Raw genomic sequence first — 18,103 nt, 5'->3', positions numbered from 1 at the left:
CCTTTTAGTTGTTCTTTAGCCTTTCCAGCAATCTCCATTTCCATGTCTTATCCCTTTATTTCAGCTGGGCATTCAATTCTTTACCTAAAGTCTTTGCCAAAAGTGTTTTTTTTGGGTTTTTTTTGGTTTTGTTTTGAAAATAAGGCTATTTTTGGCCCTAAACATGCTTTTGATCAGGCTGAGTCTGTCAGTGCAAATTTAGCATTCCAGAAAGGCAACTTGTTGCAGTTATTTACAGAATATATTTAGCAGCTATATTTGGAGTTCATAGTGGTAAGAAAAAGGAACTGCAATAATAATAAGAACAATAATTAATAATAAATGAATGCTGGTTTTTTTTTTCAGATGTGAATATGACTGTAACTGTGTTTAGCGGTGTTACATACGAAGTCTTCATATAGGGCGTACCAGCAGGCTTTTACACTGTAGTCTTTGCAGATAAGCTAGAAACTGAGGATATATGTAGGAAAGGTGGAAAGGCTGACTTCTACAGCAGAGTTAACTACAGCAGAGTTAAAGGAAGAATTCGCAGTCCCAGAGTCCCCATGAGCCTTACAAAGTGCCTCCTCTCCTTTTTGGTTCCTTCTTCCAACAGCAGGTCTGCACAGCTTCTCTGCAATCATGGGTATGCACTTGAAGCTGTAATTCTGACAGCTACTGGCTAAGGAGTTTAAATAATTCATATTGGGAACTCTTGGAAGTGCAACATATATAGGACTGTGGTTTCTCTAAGGGCTTATTGCACAAAATAACAGCAGTATCAAGTGTCCTAGGGAGAAGTTTAACTCTTTCAAGTGCTTTCAGAATCTGAAAAAAACAGTATTGAAGATCCTGATACTACTGAAAGTTGTGTGTAGTAGAATTAAATCTCAGGTAATATCAGTAGTATCATAGTTTCCTCTATGTAGTTAAAGCCTAAAGTTAAAAATTCATTGGTAACTGTACTTATAATATATCACTCTTTGGTATAATATGATTACCTCTTACAATATGTTCCTCATAAACATATGTTCAGTGCATTCAAACACCCTTCATATCTTATCTCACTGGGATGTTCTCTTCATCTCCTTATTTCTCTTTAAATCACATCATACATGACTTTTCATTTAGTGAACTTGATCAGCTTGAAATAAAAGTATTTGGATCTTGGAACACTGAGATATTTTAAAGTTACATTTTAAGTGTGTAAATCTGAATGTTTCAGCCTCTTGTTCCTCTCATGCTCCTTCATATGCAAGAAATGCTGTATTGTCAACAAGTGCAGTTGCAATGCTAGCACACTTTTAATGACTAATATCTATTGTGTGTTGCTGGAGAAAAGCACCAAAATCTATCTTGTTTTTCTACCTTCACTTTCCAGCTTAAATAACCTTTCTTCAAAAGAGTGCTGAAGGCTTGCACTAGACAAAACCAAAAACAAATTAAAAAAAAATCCAAAGGAAAAAAAGAAAGTGAAATTGGTTTTCTTCCTTTGATCTTCTTTTCCCTTCCAGTTACTGGGTAAATTTAGCTGCTCTTTTTACCTGTGAAAGCCTTTGTTTCAAACAACAGATTTGCTTTTAGACTTGTTATTTAATTAATTAATTTACAATTTTTTCTTGCTCATTCTTGGTCACACATTTGCGGATTAGAGATTAAAATAAAAAAGTGAAACAAATGAACCCTTTTTGGGTGCAGAAGAGATGCATAATATATTTTATGACACCCGCAAAGCATCAAACAGCCATTGTATGAAGGCACTTTAAAGAAGGTATGTTAGATTTTAAAGAATATGTAGATTTTTTTTCAGAAAAAAAGAAGCTGGAAAGACTAAGTGTGGAAAAAAACCAAGTGATCACCTATTGTATAAGGAAAACTATTAGACAGCTGAGATTAGTGAGCAAATCTGGATTTTTTAGTTATTAAAGTTTTCACTCTTGGTTTTTATCCTTTTCAGCTGCAACAGAGTTAAAATATATTAATGACTGTATTTTCCCTTAATCAGCCATAGGGATAATTTGATTGATCATTCTTTTGTTGAACAAGATGTAGTGCATCCACAATAGGTAAAAGACTGTGCTGCAGTGCATATAATTATTCCATGAAAAAAAAAATTAAGAGTCTCTATGTTGAAATAACAGAACACTTAGGAGTTAACAATGGTCTGTTATGCCATATTTTTACCCTTTTGTTACTGTAATACAATATTTATAAGATACTAGTTCTTTTGCTGTTCCATACCTCACAGATACAGATAAAGAGGGAGACAGCTTTTTCCTGCATCTTGTACGATGTATGCTGCCAGCAACTGGCATGTTTTACTCATGCTTTTTTTTTGGAGTTCACAAGTTAACTGATTTGGGACATAGCACAAGGTATTTTTATTATCTCTGTTAGCCTCTACCAAATTACAGTTTCTAGTACCCTGAGACATTAAAACTGTTAGAACAAGGAAGTTGTAAAGTCTAACAAACTCTTTCACTTGTATACATTTTCATTAGTCCTTCTAAATTTAATCTCCAAATATGAGGGAGGCATCATCTTCTCTTTAAAAAGCATCTCTTGCTGTTACAGAAATTGCAAAAACAAAGTTACCTGTCTTAGAATTGGCATAGGAACATGAGACCAACCACCCTCTATCAAGTTAAATTTACTTTCAGTTCAAGGTAACTAATTAGATGGTCAGTTCGGAAAAGCACATAGAACTACATCCCTTTACATTTAAAATGCAGCATGTGGCAAACCTCCAACCCAGAGAGATCAAAGTCTGTAATTACGGAATCACCAAACGGCTGAGGCTGGAATGCACCTCTGAAGATCACCTAGACCAACCCCCTGCTCAAATTAAGGTCAACTAGAGCAAGTTGCTCATAGCTATGTCAGGCTTAGTTTTGAATATCTCCAAGGATGGAGACAGTATAATTTCTCTGGGATTTCCAGTGTTTAATGACCCTCACTGTAAAAAAAAGTGAAATTAAAAAAAAATAAAAGCCTTACATTCAGGTCACTTTTCTTCTGTTTCAGTTTGCATCCATTGCTTGTTCTCTCAGTGGGTACTACTGAGCAAAGTCTGGCATAATCTTTCCCACTCCCCCCCATCAGTTATTTATACATACTGATAAGTTTCCCCCTGAGGTTTGCCTTCTCCGGGCTGAACAGTCCCAGCTCTCCCAGCCTCTCCTCCTACATCAAACACTCCAGTCCCTTCATAAGCTCTGTGGCCCTTTGCTGTACTCAACTCCAGTATGTCCATGTTTTTCACACACCGGGGAGCCCAACACAGGACCCACCACCCCAGATGTGTCTCAGTAGGGCTGAGTAGAAAGGAAAGATCACTTCCGTTTGCCTGCCATCAGTGCTCTGCCTGATGCAACCCAGGAGGCTGTAGGCTCTCTCTGTCATGAAGATGCATTGTTGTCTTACGGTCAGCTTGTTGTCCACAGGGACTTCCAGGTCCTTGTCTGCAGAATTGCATTATAGCCAGTCAGCCCCCAAGCCTGTGCTGGCACATGGGGTTGTTTCTTCCCAGACGCAGGACTTGGCATTTACCTTTGCTGAACTTTATGAGATTCCTATTTCTCTAGCCTGCCAAAGTACCTCTGAACAGTAACACAGTCAACTGGCTGTCGTAGTTCAGCCCCGATCGGGACCAGACTACGCAGTCTCTCTCTCACTCCCCCCACACTCCGAGAGAATAGGGAGAGAAAATATAAGGAAAAACAGCTCGAGGTTTGAGATAAGGACAGGGAGAAATCCTTAAAGTTACCGTTACGGGCAAAACAGACTCGACTTGGGGAAAACTATTCATTTATTACTACAAACAGCAGAATAATGAGACAGAGAACAAGATAACCTCCCCTCACCCCTCCCTCTTCCTGGGCTTAACATTATCTCTACTACCTTCCCCCCCCCGAGCGGCACAGGGGGGAAGAGGGAATGGGCGTTGCGGTCAGTTCATCACATGTTGTTTCATGCCGCTGCTTCGTGATCGGGGGAAGAACTCCTCACATTCCTCCCCTGCTCCAGTGTGGGGTCCCACGCATATGCCACAGTCCTTTGTGAAACTGCTCTGGCGTGGGTCATCTCTTCCACGGAGTGCAGTCCCTCCAGAACAGCTGTCCCAGCGGGATCTCCACAGGCCACAGCTGCCTTCAGGCATCCACCTCCCCTGGTACGGGGTCCTTCATGGGCTCCAAGTGGATCTCTGCTCCTCCATGGACCTCCATGGGTTGCAGGGGGACAACCTGCTCCACCCTGGTCATCACCACAGGCTGCAGGGGAATCTTGGCCAGGAGCTGCATTACTCCTCCCCCTCCTTCTGAACTGACCTTGGTGTCTGCAGCTGTTCCTCTCACAGGAAAAGTTCTTCACAACAGGCTGGCAGAGGCCTCTCAGAATCTCTTCACATCATCCAGCTCATCTCGTCTCCACTTCTTGCAGCCGGGCCGGGCCGAGTCGGGCCCAGTCGGCCGCCTGGCAGGAGGCCAGAGGGTGAGGCCTGCAAGGCCCACGAGGCCTGCGCCTCCTCCTCTGCGCCTCTTCCCCCACTCAGCTTCTTCACATCTTCCCTTCTCTTTTTTTTTTTTTTTTTTTTAATGTTTTCCCCTTCTTAAATACGTTATCGCAGAGGTGTTATCACGGAACATTCTGCTACCAATCAGCTTGGCCTTGGCCAGCAGTGGGTCTGCCCTAGGCCCGGCTGAGTCCGCTGAATAAAGGGGAGCGACTTCTAGCAGTTTCCTACAGAAGCTACCACCTTAGGCCCCCCCTCACTAAACAAAACCACAACACTGGCAAACGAGTACTCCTTCTAGTTTTGTGTCATGCACAAACTTGCTGAAGGTGCACTTACTGCCATCATCAATGAAGGCATTAAACAATATTTGCCCTAGTATCCACCCTTGGAGTACAGTACTAGTAACTGGCCTCCAGCTGGACTATGTGCTGCTGATTGCAACACTTTGAGCCCAGCAACACTCCAACTTCTCTGACCCATAGTTCATCAGCTGATCTATAAGGATGTTATGAAAGACAGTGTCAAAAGCCTTACTAAAGTTAAGATAAATAATATCCACTGCTTTTCCCTCAAACTCTCTCCTTTTCACCATCTCAAATACTTCACAGCCTGCTGACTTCCTCCTGGACTTCCTTTCCCTCACAACACAGAGCTTCGCCCAGAATGGACTTCCTGCAGGTAAGGAACCTACTTGCTCCATCCCAGCCTTGGCAAGGGGCACCAGGCACCCCCACAGCCCCAGACTTGAATCGTCCCTTGGGCGCTCACTCTGGGTGGATACCTCTGATGGGCCAGAGGCTGTTTCTTCAGGGCTGGTGCTGGGGACCATGCATTGTGGCATGTTGCCACTGTTGCCTAGTCTGTGGGCAGTGCCCTCAGTAGATCTTCTGGACCCCTTCAGTGCTGTGTGTGTTGTCTGCCTCCATTAACTGCACCCTCAGTATGCCAGAGCCATATCACTGCCAGTATCCTGGGAAATTGCAATAGCAGGATACTTGTTAGATGCCCTTCCCAGTGATCTTGAGCATCAGATCACACCCATGCTACAGAGAAGATGCTATTTTGTTGCTTGGGGCACATGGGAAGAAAACTCCTTCTCACTTCTGATTCTGAAGACAAGATAAATTCTGAATAAAAAAAAAAAGCTTTCATATGCACAAGAGCCTGATGCCCTAAAGAGAAGCTGCAGTGTGTGGTAACACTTCAGAAGTTATCTAAAACACCTAGAAGACAAGTTTTATGTAATACTGAAAAAAATGTTGGTTTTTTTTTTTCTGATTCCCTAAATAAACCTGAGATTAAAACAATACAGATGGAGCACAATCAGAATCAACCATTTTCTTTTACAGTGCCTCTGGACAGATATTACAGTATTCACTCAAGGATCTTATAATAAAATTTTCCTTTCTACTAGTATATTTTCTAGGATTTTTGACTACTCCTTAGACTGATAAAAGTCTACTGTAGAGCAGCTTAGATCTTCATGGTATAGTATCAATACAAATAAAATTAAAAATCAACATAACACAAATAGATATAAACATTGGGTACTTACCTCAGCATTTCCCCAAGTTTGAAGTTTGGGACTGGTTTAGAGGATATGCCTGTATCCTCTTACTTGAAGGATTACATTGTTATCCTCATTTATACACAGAAGTCATGCATAAACTTGAATGATACTACATGAGTATTGGCAAAGCTATAAGTACTACTCTATCAACCATAGAGCTTTTTTTGTGGTTTGGTTTTCTTTGGGGCTTTTTAATTTGAATATTTTAGTTGAAACACTTCACTTATTATGCAAGAAGAGATAATGAAACAGAGGCAAGGAAAACATCTTGCCAAAGGTCACCTAGTCAGCAGGGGTATTGGTTTGGAGACCACTTTATTACTGCTTCTTCCTAAGAGGTAGCTGTTGCTTAAACCAAACAGGTCGTTGCTAATTACACACCCTTCATTTTCCTGATACCTAATTGAAGATGTTAGGATCTGTTCTGCAGAAATGCTAAACACTTACAGGTGCCTCTGAGGTCAGTGGTGTCTAAGCGTTGATCCTATAAGATGCCATAGAGTGTTTAAGTACTTCATTTCAGACATTTGCAAATACTGCTGATTTGATTCCAGCTATGGTGGTTTGTTTTGGGGTTTGCTTTTGTTTTTTTTTTCCCCCCTTTATAAAATGAAACAACCTTACTTCCCCTGTAATTCAGCAGGTACCCTGTGAAGCTGATGCATGAGAAATCTTCCAGTGTTAGGGTGAGGAGTACTACTAAAAAACTTGAGAGGAAATTAATTACTTTTCAAAGATAAATATGACTAGTATAAAATCTTTAGGAGCCACACTCTACTGTGCTTCAAAAACAAATAGTCACTCAGTACATGGATGCTAATTGATGAGGACAATGGATGATATAAATAAATCTGTATGGAAATAGAATATCTGTGCTGCTTCCTTTTAAAACATACTTACAAAACAAGTTAACTTAAAAGATGTTAATTTTGCAAATTTCCAAATGTTTGACTTGCAGCTTGGTAAATGTTTTTTATTATTTTTCAAATATTTTCCCATATTTAATAGCTATTTTTACAAATATTCCATGCCATATGGTATATTTCTGATAAAAAGATTTTTTAAATGATGAGTCAAATGCCATAACACTATGTAACTTACTGAAAAATAAGATATAAACAAAAATAGCATTTTATTTCCCTTTTAGCTTTTAACCTTCCTGTTTTGTGTGGGGTTATGATTCATAGTACTGCCTTTAATTGAAGATTATACTTTGACATCTACTTAGGTAATAAGATTTCTTGTAGTATGTAGCAAATCTGGAAGGACAAGGGTGAGGGTGAGTGCCTGCATTCAGGAAACAAGTGCCAGTCTCTTAGAACATACCTCTGCTGCTGTGTATAGTTTTAGTCCTTTCATGATATTTGCTCTTGATATATGTTGAAGTTTACTTAGTGTTGGTTTTTCTTTTGTACATATGTCCTGGTTTTGAATTTTCTTCACAGTGGGGATAAATGATAGGCGTGGCTGGTTTTGCTCTCTTGGACCAACAGCATTAGCAGATTCATGTATCGCTTTGTCAGACTTTTCCCTCTTTACCAAAGTACAATGCAGGGCAACATACACATATGAATACCAGAAGTATGTGGTTTCAACCACATACTAGTGTTGGTATGTAAGGATTTAAAAAAAAAATCAGAATGGATTGTATATGCATAATGAAATACAAATTTATAACCTGTTTAACTCTGACTTCTTACCTCTATAATATAAAAAAATGTACTCAGTTGTCAACTCAAAGCATTGATTTCCTTCTTCAGAAACTTTAGGCCAACTCCTTTTATTCTTTTCTTAGTCTGACAGCCAATTGTCATTGAGTTTAATTGTGTGAGATCAGGATGCTATGAAAGTTTCAGCTTTCTCCAGGTTTTGCTGGCTTATTTTTATTTTATATTTTTCCATCTTCAACCTGTTTCATTTTTTCCTCTTTTAGATTAATTATATACAAATTTTGGGGTAAATTAGGAATTGTAAAAGGAAATTCATTGAGTAAAAGTGAGTTACTTTTAGATGGTCTTCACATAAATGCTCTTTTACATTCAAAGATTCAGAATGTACCTTAGAATACAGTAACAATTTTTTTTTTCTTGAAATAGCATATGAAGGATAATGTTTCTTAAAATAAAATTTTTAAATGAGAAAATATTGGGAATTTTATCATCTTGCACGCTTGCAATGGAAATTACAATTTGTTTTTACTTTTAAACACTATATTTTTCTTTCTTTTTAAATTTCACCCTGACAACATATTTTTAACCTGTAAAACAATGAAGAATTTTTTTTTTTTTTCCTCAAAGTGTGCTGTAGTATTTCCTTGCCACTCTGGAGCACTTCACTGTGAGTACAGGATGCTACATCTTGACATTAAACAGTCAGTAGCAAAACCAAATACAGAAGAAGAATTTTGAAGAGGTAGATTATGACTTTTTTTTTTCTTCTCTTGAGCTGTTATTTTTCTTCTGTTTTCCTCCATTTCTTGTGACACTAGTATCTGTCTAGATAGAACTGGCGTTTCTAATTGAGAAAGAAAAACAAATAGATCCTCTTTGTCTTTTGGGGAGAATAAAATGAGATGATAGCTTTATTTTTCATTAAGTGAAGAGATGTATATAAGAGTTCTCTGCTCTAACTTTTCAACAAGGCTATTTCTGCCCAAGGCTATCTCTGCTCTAACTATTCAACAAGGCTATAGTATTTGCAGAACTCAAAAGTGCCATTTGCCTCAGGAGCACAGGAGCTTCTTGTGGCTTTCAAAATTGTATCTTGTACATTCAGCTATTCTTCTGTGCAGCTGATTCCATTTACAAAGACAAGTTTTTGCCTGTTACCATACCACATCCATGCATTTTGAATCTACGTTTAACTTAAAATCAAAATGAAGGTGCTGCTACACATTTTTTTTTAACAAATACAAGACTATGAATTTTGTATAAATTAGGCAATGCCATCTTTTATGAAACTGTTGGTAATGTGAAATAAAAACCTTAAAGGGAGAAAGACTGCCATCTCTACTTCAGTAGGCTATAAACTCCAAAATGTTCGGTATTAGAAACTTTGCCTTTAAATGAAGACAGATTTCTGTGACAGACGTTTGTGGAGATGCAAATGTAAAAAGAATGTCTTGTAGAGAGATTTGAGAGATATAACATATTGTGAAATTTCTCTTCTCTTGCTTTAGTTTATACATGTGTCTGAAGTCAGGATACACTTCAGTTAATGTCAGTTGGGCATTGGTGTTTGCCATGATTGAAGATTACAACGAACAAGTCCCCTTCTTCAAAACCAAAATGAAGGATGTTTCCTATTTTTTTTTTTGTAAACACACAAATTAAAAAAAAAAAAAAGGAAGATAAATAATGTTGTACAAAGAAAAATCCCCTCTAGGAGCTTGAACTCCTGGTATTTGTTAATTTGGTGATTGCACCCCCACCTCGCAAAGATACTCATATATAGCCCCAAATGAGTGCCAGCTCCCAAGCTCCTGACTTGTGCTGAACAGGGTAGGTAGAATTAACTAAGCTTGGAGATTATATTTTTAATTGGATGACTGTATTGGTAACACTGAAATGGGAATAATGAGAACCACACAAATAAAAATAAAACATACTAGTAACTCTGAAGAGATAGCATGTTTCGGTAGCTGGTTGTTGGGACCTTCAGTTGTTGGTAGCTTCAGACTGCTGCAAAGGGCAAAACTGTAGGTCTGCCTGGAGTACTGGAGTACTTTGTTGTCTGGAATATGATGGGTCTTGGGTTGCTGACTTCTTCTTTATCCCTGTAGCTGCTACTTGGGGTCACTTTTATGTTTCCTAATACACTTTTACACCTCTCTATTCCTTCATTGGTCTATGGGTCCAGGCTATACAGGAATTTACTATATATATTGTCTTTTATGTATGTTAGGTGCTACTTATTTGTTCTTTGTTACCCCAAGAACTGTTTTTGTCCACTTCTGGCTCGTCTTTTTTTTTAAAAAAAAACAAAGAAACATAAAGACCTCAAACAAAACACCCTTGATCATTAATAAATTGTTTATAGCTGTGGGCAAAAGCCTGTGCATCATCTCTTATGATCCCATGTCCATATTCCTCTCGCCTGCACACTATGTCTCTACTATTCAGAGCCTCCACTATTGCGCCTGGCCTGTATTTCTCTGTCCTATGTCACTATGTTAGTCATAAAACCATAGTGGTACCCTGTAAAAATTATTGTGAAACTAGAGAAACGGCTGTCCCATACAAACCAGGTAAAAGAAAGCAGCAAGCAAGTGAAGAGCCAATGAGGCAGAGTGGTCCTGGCAAGCCTCCCCTCCTGGCCTTGCACACCCAGCACAAAACTCACAGCCGTGGCAGCACCATGTTACAGGGCTACATAACTGCAGAGCAAAGGCTGAAATGAGTATTGCCTGTAAGTGGAGGAGTGACAAACCCTTGAGGAGACAGCGGATCCAGGGCTCGGATGACACGCTGGCTCTGGTGAGGCCATGTGCACTTGCTGCCAGCTGTGGGTCTCTGAGGGACATCTTGTACGCAGACTCGGAAGTGGAGAAGAAAATATTTCTGGATAGTCTGCTTAAGCTCTTGCAAGTCCCTTAATCTTCCAGACACAAATGCTCTCTAATTGAAGCTCTTTGTGATCCTGTTGTATCTGGTCATCATACTGGTACCAAAGCAATTGCTGAGATGATAATATGGGAAAACTTCCACCAGAAGCTCCCATATAGCCCTGATAAAGCCCTTTATGGGATAAAACACATAGAGAAAGCTCACAAAGCAGTGGCAGTTGATACATTATTGATAGCTGATGAACTTCTTGGGGACCAACATGCTGGTCCTAGAAGAATGTACTTGCAGGAAGTGTCCAAAGTAATACAGGAACTGAGACTATTCTCCGCTTTCCATATTGCTACAGAAGAAGGGCAGCCATCTTTCAGTATCCATTTATAGATTTTCCTGATCAGGCAGATGAATATGAAGGGGAAAAAAAAAGAAAAAAAAGACAGAGGAAGAAGCACTTGTCTGGTACCAAAAAGCAGCTGAAAACAATTCTTAAAAGAAATTCTTTTATATGGTTTGCGGCAATATTCATTTGAAGTCAAAACCAATTGTAATAAAACCTCCTTATGTATCTGCTCTTAAACACTTCACATCTGATCAGAAAACATCATCTTCCTACAAGTGCCCATAGGCATCCTTTCTGTTATGAAGATTTCTATAGTCACTGTAAATAATTTGTTCATAAATTATGAAGTTGTTAATGTAGACTTAGGAATGTGGCTTTGAACAACAGTGAATGGAATAGTAAGCAAGTTACAATATCCAAGCTACAAAACGTGTAAGTTGGAACATTTAGGAGCAAGTACTAGATGGATGTGGGGAAGTAGAAAGGAAATCTGACCTACTTCTGAACCTGAATATTTTATTTAAAAATCTGAAATTGAATTATGGAGAAAAATACTTAGAGTGATGGAGAGATTAAAGATTTAGTCTAATGGGCAACATTTTTTCTCATTGTCATAGTGGGAGCATAATTGTATTCTACATTACTTGCCTTTATAAATCTAGATTCAGACTTTGATTTAGGGATTTTAAACAAATGACTGTGGCAAGATCACTGAGATCTTTGCAAAAATGTCCTGCTAGCCTTGCAAAGTATTGCCCACTGCTCAGGGGAAAATACAAATTCTAGTTTGCCTAGAAAAGAAGGAAAACTGAGTATGTTTCACATGCATTCTTTTTTAGCTCTATTAACACACAGAATTATTAAGATGTAGACAATAACACAGAGCTGAAAACATGTTATCTTACAAGATTCCTGACACAATTGTTCTTGGCTGAATCCCCTGACCTAGAATATCCAAGCTGAGAATATCTCAATGTAGTTCTGCTGCTGCAAGTCTCCTTAGTTACTGTGTGAAATGGTTTTTGGTTTTGGTTTTCCTTCTGTCTACCATCTCTACCTTCCACTACCTTCCTCTTATTTTGCAAAATTTCCTCACTTCTTCCCTTGTTATTCCCTATATGTCTCCTCTTTACATTTCTTTGTACATTCATTTCTCTTCTGGACTTAAGAAGAATGGAACACTGTACTGACATATAGTAGACTGTTTGCCAAGACAGTGAAAAATAGACAGATGGGAGGTTGAGCAGGCTTTTCCTCTTTTTTAGTGTCTTCTTTCCATGACTGCTCAGGTATGTAGAAAACTGGTTATGCTAGCTAATCTTATTCCCTTTCAGGGAAAGTATGTACATAAACTTTTGCAGTCCTAGTATTGATTTCGCTGCTTTAGTTGTTTGGCAGTAAAGAAGGAGTCATACATGACTTCTTAGCTTTATAGTTCTGTAGTGGGAAACTAAAATAATTTCTTTCAATAGTCAATAGTAACAGCAAAGTCAAGAATAAAGAAGCTACGATGCTTCTCTGGAGAAGAGAGCTGACAGTGAATTTTTTTTTAAGGATTTTTTAAATTCTGAAATTACTAATGCAATGCTGCAGCTTCTTTGTCCTTAAACATTACATTGTTCATATTACCAGAATCCTTTTGTCCAGGCAGGTGATGAGAAACTATGTGAATAAATAAAATATGAGGGCTATATCAGATGTTTTAATTCAGATATAGCAGGAGGATGCTGAGCAGCTGTTGTTTTGTCAGGTTGTGCACAGAGTTTTCTAGGCCTTAATCTTACAGCAACTAGCCTCCTCCAGGAAGAGTTTTGTGCTCTGAAAATACAGAGATAGAGTGAAAGAAAATCAAATAATATATTACCAAAGTGAGCAAGGCAGGGATGAACTTCCAGCAAATTCTAAGATGTTTCCTTAAGAGCTGTTTGCAATTGCTATCTTTAATCTCAGTTTGAGAAAGCTAACATGAGCTGATGCTCTCATTTAATAGTTCACCAAATGGGTGGTTCAAAGAGAAAATACTACATTTTCTGAACAGCAGGAGGGTTTAGGTTTTGTGAATATGATAGCTACTTTCACTATTCCACCTGAGTTTGAAACTGAAGCTTGGTATTCTTTCAGTTAAAAAAATAAACCCATAAATTCAATGATGTTAAACATTTACTCAAAATCTGGTTATATCAGGTGTTGCACAGAACTGATCCAGTCTTGCTTTTTCTTCATTCTGTGCAGAAATCCTCATAAGCCACCACTTCTAATTACTCAGTTGCTATTCAGTATGAGTAGCACTTCTCTTATAGCCAGAAGACTGAATGATACCTTCATAATTATTTCAGTAAAATCTTCATTTGAATGTCCTCAAATATTATGTTTATTAATTAAAACTACTTAGTCTATCTAAAATAAAACTATTCTTTTAATAAGGAAATATAATTTTATGTTTCAGCCAAAGTTTATATTTGTGAAACACACACTTCTAATTAAAAAAAAATCTCATAAACTAGAACTAGTTTTTCTAATCTTATATTTTCCTTCTATAGCTGCTCCCAGTTCTCTGTTTGGGTTTTTTTAAACTCTTACCCAAATTAAAGTTTTTTTTTGTTTTTGTTTTTGTTTTTTCCTAAAAAAGATTATTCTAAACAAATAGAGTCTAAGTCCTCTGGAAAGGTGGTATACTTAGCTTTCTCTCAGCTATTTTTGGGATAACATAACACTTTGAGCAAGACACCTCAGCAGTGTTAGAATGTTTCTTTGTTAAGCTGCTAGAGTTTATCTTTAGACCAGTATTCCCATGCTCAGCATACATGCACCTACAACCCAGAAATTAGAGCAGTTTGCATTCCTCTGTTAGAACAATCAAAGATTATGTTTTATTTTATGAATAGTATTTGATGAATACCTACACTGAGATATTGTAATAAAGTAATAAATAGAAAGTGAATTTTTTTCTTCCCCATATGTCTCAAAGGTAACTGACTTCCTCTCCTTCCATTCACCAGCTTTCAGAGACAGCTAAAACTGGTTACTGGAATAAGATCCCCCCTTAAAAAAAAAAGACATTTCATAGAATCACAGAATAGTTAGGGTTGGAAAGGACCTTTAAAGGTCGTCTAGTCCAACCCCCCTGCAAGGAGCAGGGACATAGAATCATAGAATCATAGAATGGTTAGGGTTGGAAGGGACCTTCAAAGGTCATCTAGTCCAACACCCCTGCAAGGAGCAGGGACATCTCCAACTAGATCAGGTTGCTCAGAGCCCCGTCCAACCTGACCTTGAATATTTCCAGGGATGGAGCTTCCACCACCTCTCTGGGCAACCTGTTCCAGTGTACCTCCCTCTATTTTAAAACCATTTGCAACAGGCCCTATTGCAACAGGCCCTGTTGCAACCGGCCCTACTGAAGAGTTTTTCCCTGTCTTTCCTGTAGGCCCCCTTTAGGTACTGAAAGGCTGCTATAAGGTCTCCCCAGAGCCTTCTCTGGCTACAGGCAAAAGAAAGACCTGTCTGCGAATCTGTACTATAAATATCAAAAGAACCTGGAAATATTCATAGAATTAGCCAAGAAGACAAGCAATGATCACATCAACAATGGAGTATTTGCATGAGCAGATATTAGGTGTGATTCCAGTATTTCCAGAAGATATACAGAAGATATGGATCATCATAAGGAACTACAAAAAAAACCAGAGGTGCCTTTCTGTTGCAGAGCTAGAATTTGTACAAGAATCACCCTTGAGTACACCTTGAGTCATTAGGGCTTGTAAGAATTGAGTTTTCTACTCCAAAGTGTGCTTGCAAGATGAGTGTGTGGTCAATCTGTTTGAGCTCTTGTCTTCCCCTCTGTAATCAATCCCGCATTTTTTTTATCTATTCAGCCTAACCCAAAGCAATTCATTGTTTCACCACATCACTCTTGACTATCCTGCTTCCTCTTCCTTTATTCCAATCTTCATTTCATTTTTAGAAAGATTGCATGTTGAATTATCTGCCTTATCCAACACTAAACTGGAAATCTAGTTGCAGATTTAAAGCTCTCCATCCCTCCTTTTCCCATGTTCTGCCATCTCCTGTGCCCGGTTTCTATCTCCTTTAAAGAACTAGTTCTGGGATTTGTCTTTTGTTCTTGTCTAATGCACCATCAGGAAACCTGTATCCAGTTGCTGTGTACTTATAGCACATAGGCTGTGATGAACCAAGAACTCTCTTGTATATCCTCACTGCACGGAAATTGCAAACTTAATGCTGTTTCAATCTTACTGTTGTAAGACAGGCTAAGACTGCATAATTTTTTTGATTGAGCCACAGCCATGTATTTCAATGATAAAGCATCACAGGGTAAACACAGTGAATAATATAATTTTGCTAGCCTAGTTTATGTCAGGGCATATGTAGTTTTTCTGAAACAATTATATCTATGATAAAGATTTTTGCTTACTCTGATTGTGCTTTACACATCTTCATCTCATGGCTGACAGGGTTTCATCTGTGAAACTTGCTAGTGGGAAACTGGTTTCTTTCAGCAAATGACAACATGTAACTGGTGAAGAAGAGAGAGGAGGAACTTTCGGTTTCTGTAGAGTATTGATCTGGGAAATGCTGACAGGAACAAAACTGAATCTTTATCAAGGGCTTGTTTTGGTCTTTGAAAATAATTTTGCTTGCATTTTAAGCAGCTCAAGCAGTATTGAGTGAAGGTTATCATGTACAATGTAAGTGATTGGCACCTACTCTCTTGCATCTGTTCCTCTGCTCTAACAATTTTCTGTAGCTTCTGAAATAGTTTTTAAATCATTATGCTTTTTTCAAGTCAAGATGGCTTGTAGCTGCTTTCTGTTTACAGACTAGTAACAGCATTAGTTGCAAAGTCATTTTAAAGGTCATATTCAAGGTCTTTTTTAAAAGATAGGTGTTAGCTTGCTCTGAACCTTACACAAGATCTAGAAATATGATGGTTAAGATGAGAATAGTAAGAAAATGAAACTTGCAGCTCATTTTTCATTAGATTTTGAGAAGCCTACTGCACAAATGTTATTTTGAGATTATATAACATTGAATTTGATCTTACAAAGACTTCAAATCTGATTTGTTTTTAAGGGCTTCTGCTGCATCATCTGTCTTTCTATCTAGTCTCTCTCCATGGAGAGCATTGCTGCTAAATCTTTTCGCAGCTGTAATTTGCTGTAATGTTAGCAAGCCACAACATGGAAAGGAGCTGGTCTCTATGCTGCTCATACTTGTGAGAGTAATATGTAAAAACAATTGTAGATGTTTAGCCAAAGCAGAGCTGCAAGTCTTTTTTTTTCTTATGAAGTGGGCAGGAGATGATTGAATTTTTCACTGCAAGAAGAACAGCTTGCACAAATCAGATCGTTTTTGGAGGAGGTTAAACTCTAATTGCACTTGTTGCTAGTGTTGTACAAATATTGTTGGCTGATCAAAGTCTATCCTGAGGCATGTTCAGGAACCACTGTCTACTATTCATGTTCTGATATGCAAGGAACAGTAAATTCATGCAGGTGATATTTTCTGCTCTCAACAGATTTCCACAGTGTCACCTTCAACTATTTGTGTAACAAATCCTCTGTATGCATGTAAGCAATTAGTGAATAGTAAGCTTGGAAAACTTTGGTGATCAAAGTGGCTTCATAGCATCTGTTTTGGCAGTTCTGTTACTTACCTAAACTAAGTTACTGAAGTTTTCTGATTTTAAAATGTGTAGCACTCGGTTATTCTTCCATTCTCATCACAGTGGTGTTTTGGAGACTAATTGAAGATTCTACAATAACTTGAGCACATCCTTCTGAAGGAGGTCCACAAGGAAAGAGATAACTTCCCTGATTGTTCTGCTTTGAACTTTTGTCTTTTTGTGGTGGAATTTGCTGACAACAAAACTGAGATAGTCTCTGATGTTTTCTGAGGTATGGGGAAGAGAAGGTACATTTGGGAATGCTGCCTTTGCTGATTATTTCTCACCAAAGGAGATATTTCTGAATATAATTCAATAGAGAATTCAGTTTCACCAAAGCAGAAGAAATATTTTAATTAAATATTACCAGCTGTGCTATCTACACTGCATTTTAGGAATTTTAAACTGTGGCCAAAGGCTTGATGAGTGAATTAACAAACAGAATATTTATTGTGCTGATGCTCTATTTTTGTACAGTGCTTCAACTTTAATATACAAAGTATCTTAACGTATTTTAAAAGAAGTTTTTGTTCTCTTTCATCCACTACTGTCTATTTCAGAGTAACCAGATGTAGGATAATGGACCTAAGTATACTCATGCACACTTACTAGCTGTTGTTTCTCACTTCATGGCTGTCCGTAAGATTTCTCCACTAGCTGGATATCTGCTGGAGGGTTTGCAACATGACAAGACTTCCACTTTTTATTAAGAGTGGGTGTGGAAACCCTTTAATTGTGGATAAACTCAACCAGGTAAACTCCTAGTGAGTTACTCATATTCCGTATTCTGTAGCAACAGACAGTAAAGGAGACTACATATCTTGGAGATGAATGAGACTCATACTGTCCGTTGCCCATGCGGCCTAGAAGTAGCTTACATGTGCTCAGGTTAATAATGGTATCATTATACAGCCCTTCTATTTGAATCAGATCTCTGTGCACTCACTTCTGACCATATATAAAACTGTATTACTGTTCTGTCTTCTCCCTGCCTTCACTTGCTTTCTCTAGTAATTAATCTACACTGTAAGTTCTTTACTGCCTGCTTTTTAAAATCAGATACTTGTGTTGGTCCTTAATCATTGCGTAAAGCAAGTTGAACTTAGAATCACAGAATCATAGAATCATAAAATCTTAAGGCTGGAAAAGACCTCCAAGGTCATCAAGTCCAACTGTCAACCTAACACCACCATGCCTAGTAAACCATATTCTGCAGTGCTGCATCTACATGCTCTTTGAACATCTCCAGGGATGGTGACTCCACCACTTCCTTGGGCAGCCTATTCCAGTGCCTGACCACTCTTTCAGTAAAGAAGTGTTTCCTAATAGCCAACTGAAACCTCCCCTGCTGCAACTTAAGGCCATTTCCTCTCGTCCTATCACTAGTTATTTGGGAGAAGAGACCAATATCTGCCTCCCTACAACCTCCTTTCAGGTAGTTGTAGAGAGC

Source organism: Chlamydotis macqueenii, chromosome 1 (assembly GCF_036417535.1).
Source record: "Chlamydotis macqueenii isolate bChlMac1 chromosome 1, bChlMac1.mat, whole genome shotgun sequence".
NCBI lineage: Eukaryota > Metazoa > Chordata > Aves > Otidiformes > Otididae > Chlamydotis > Chlamydotis macqueenii.
Note: the sequence above shows the minus strand (reverse complement) of the source record.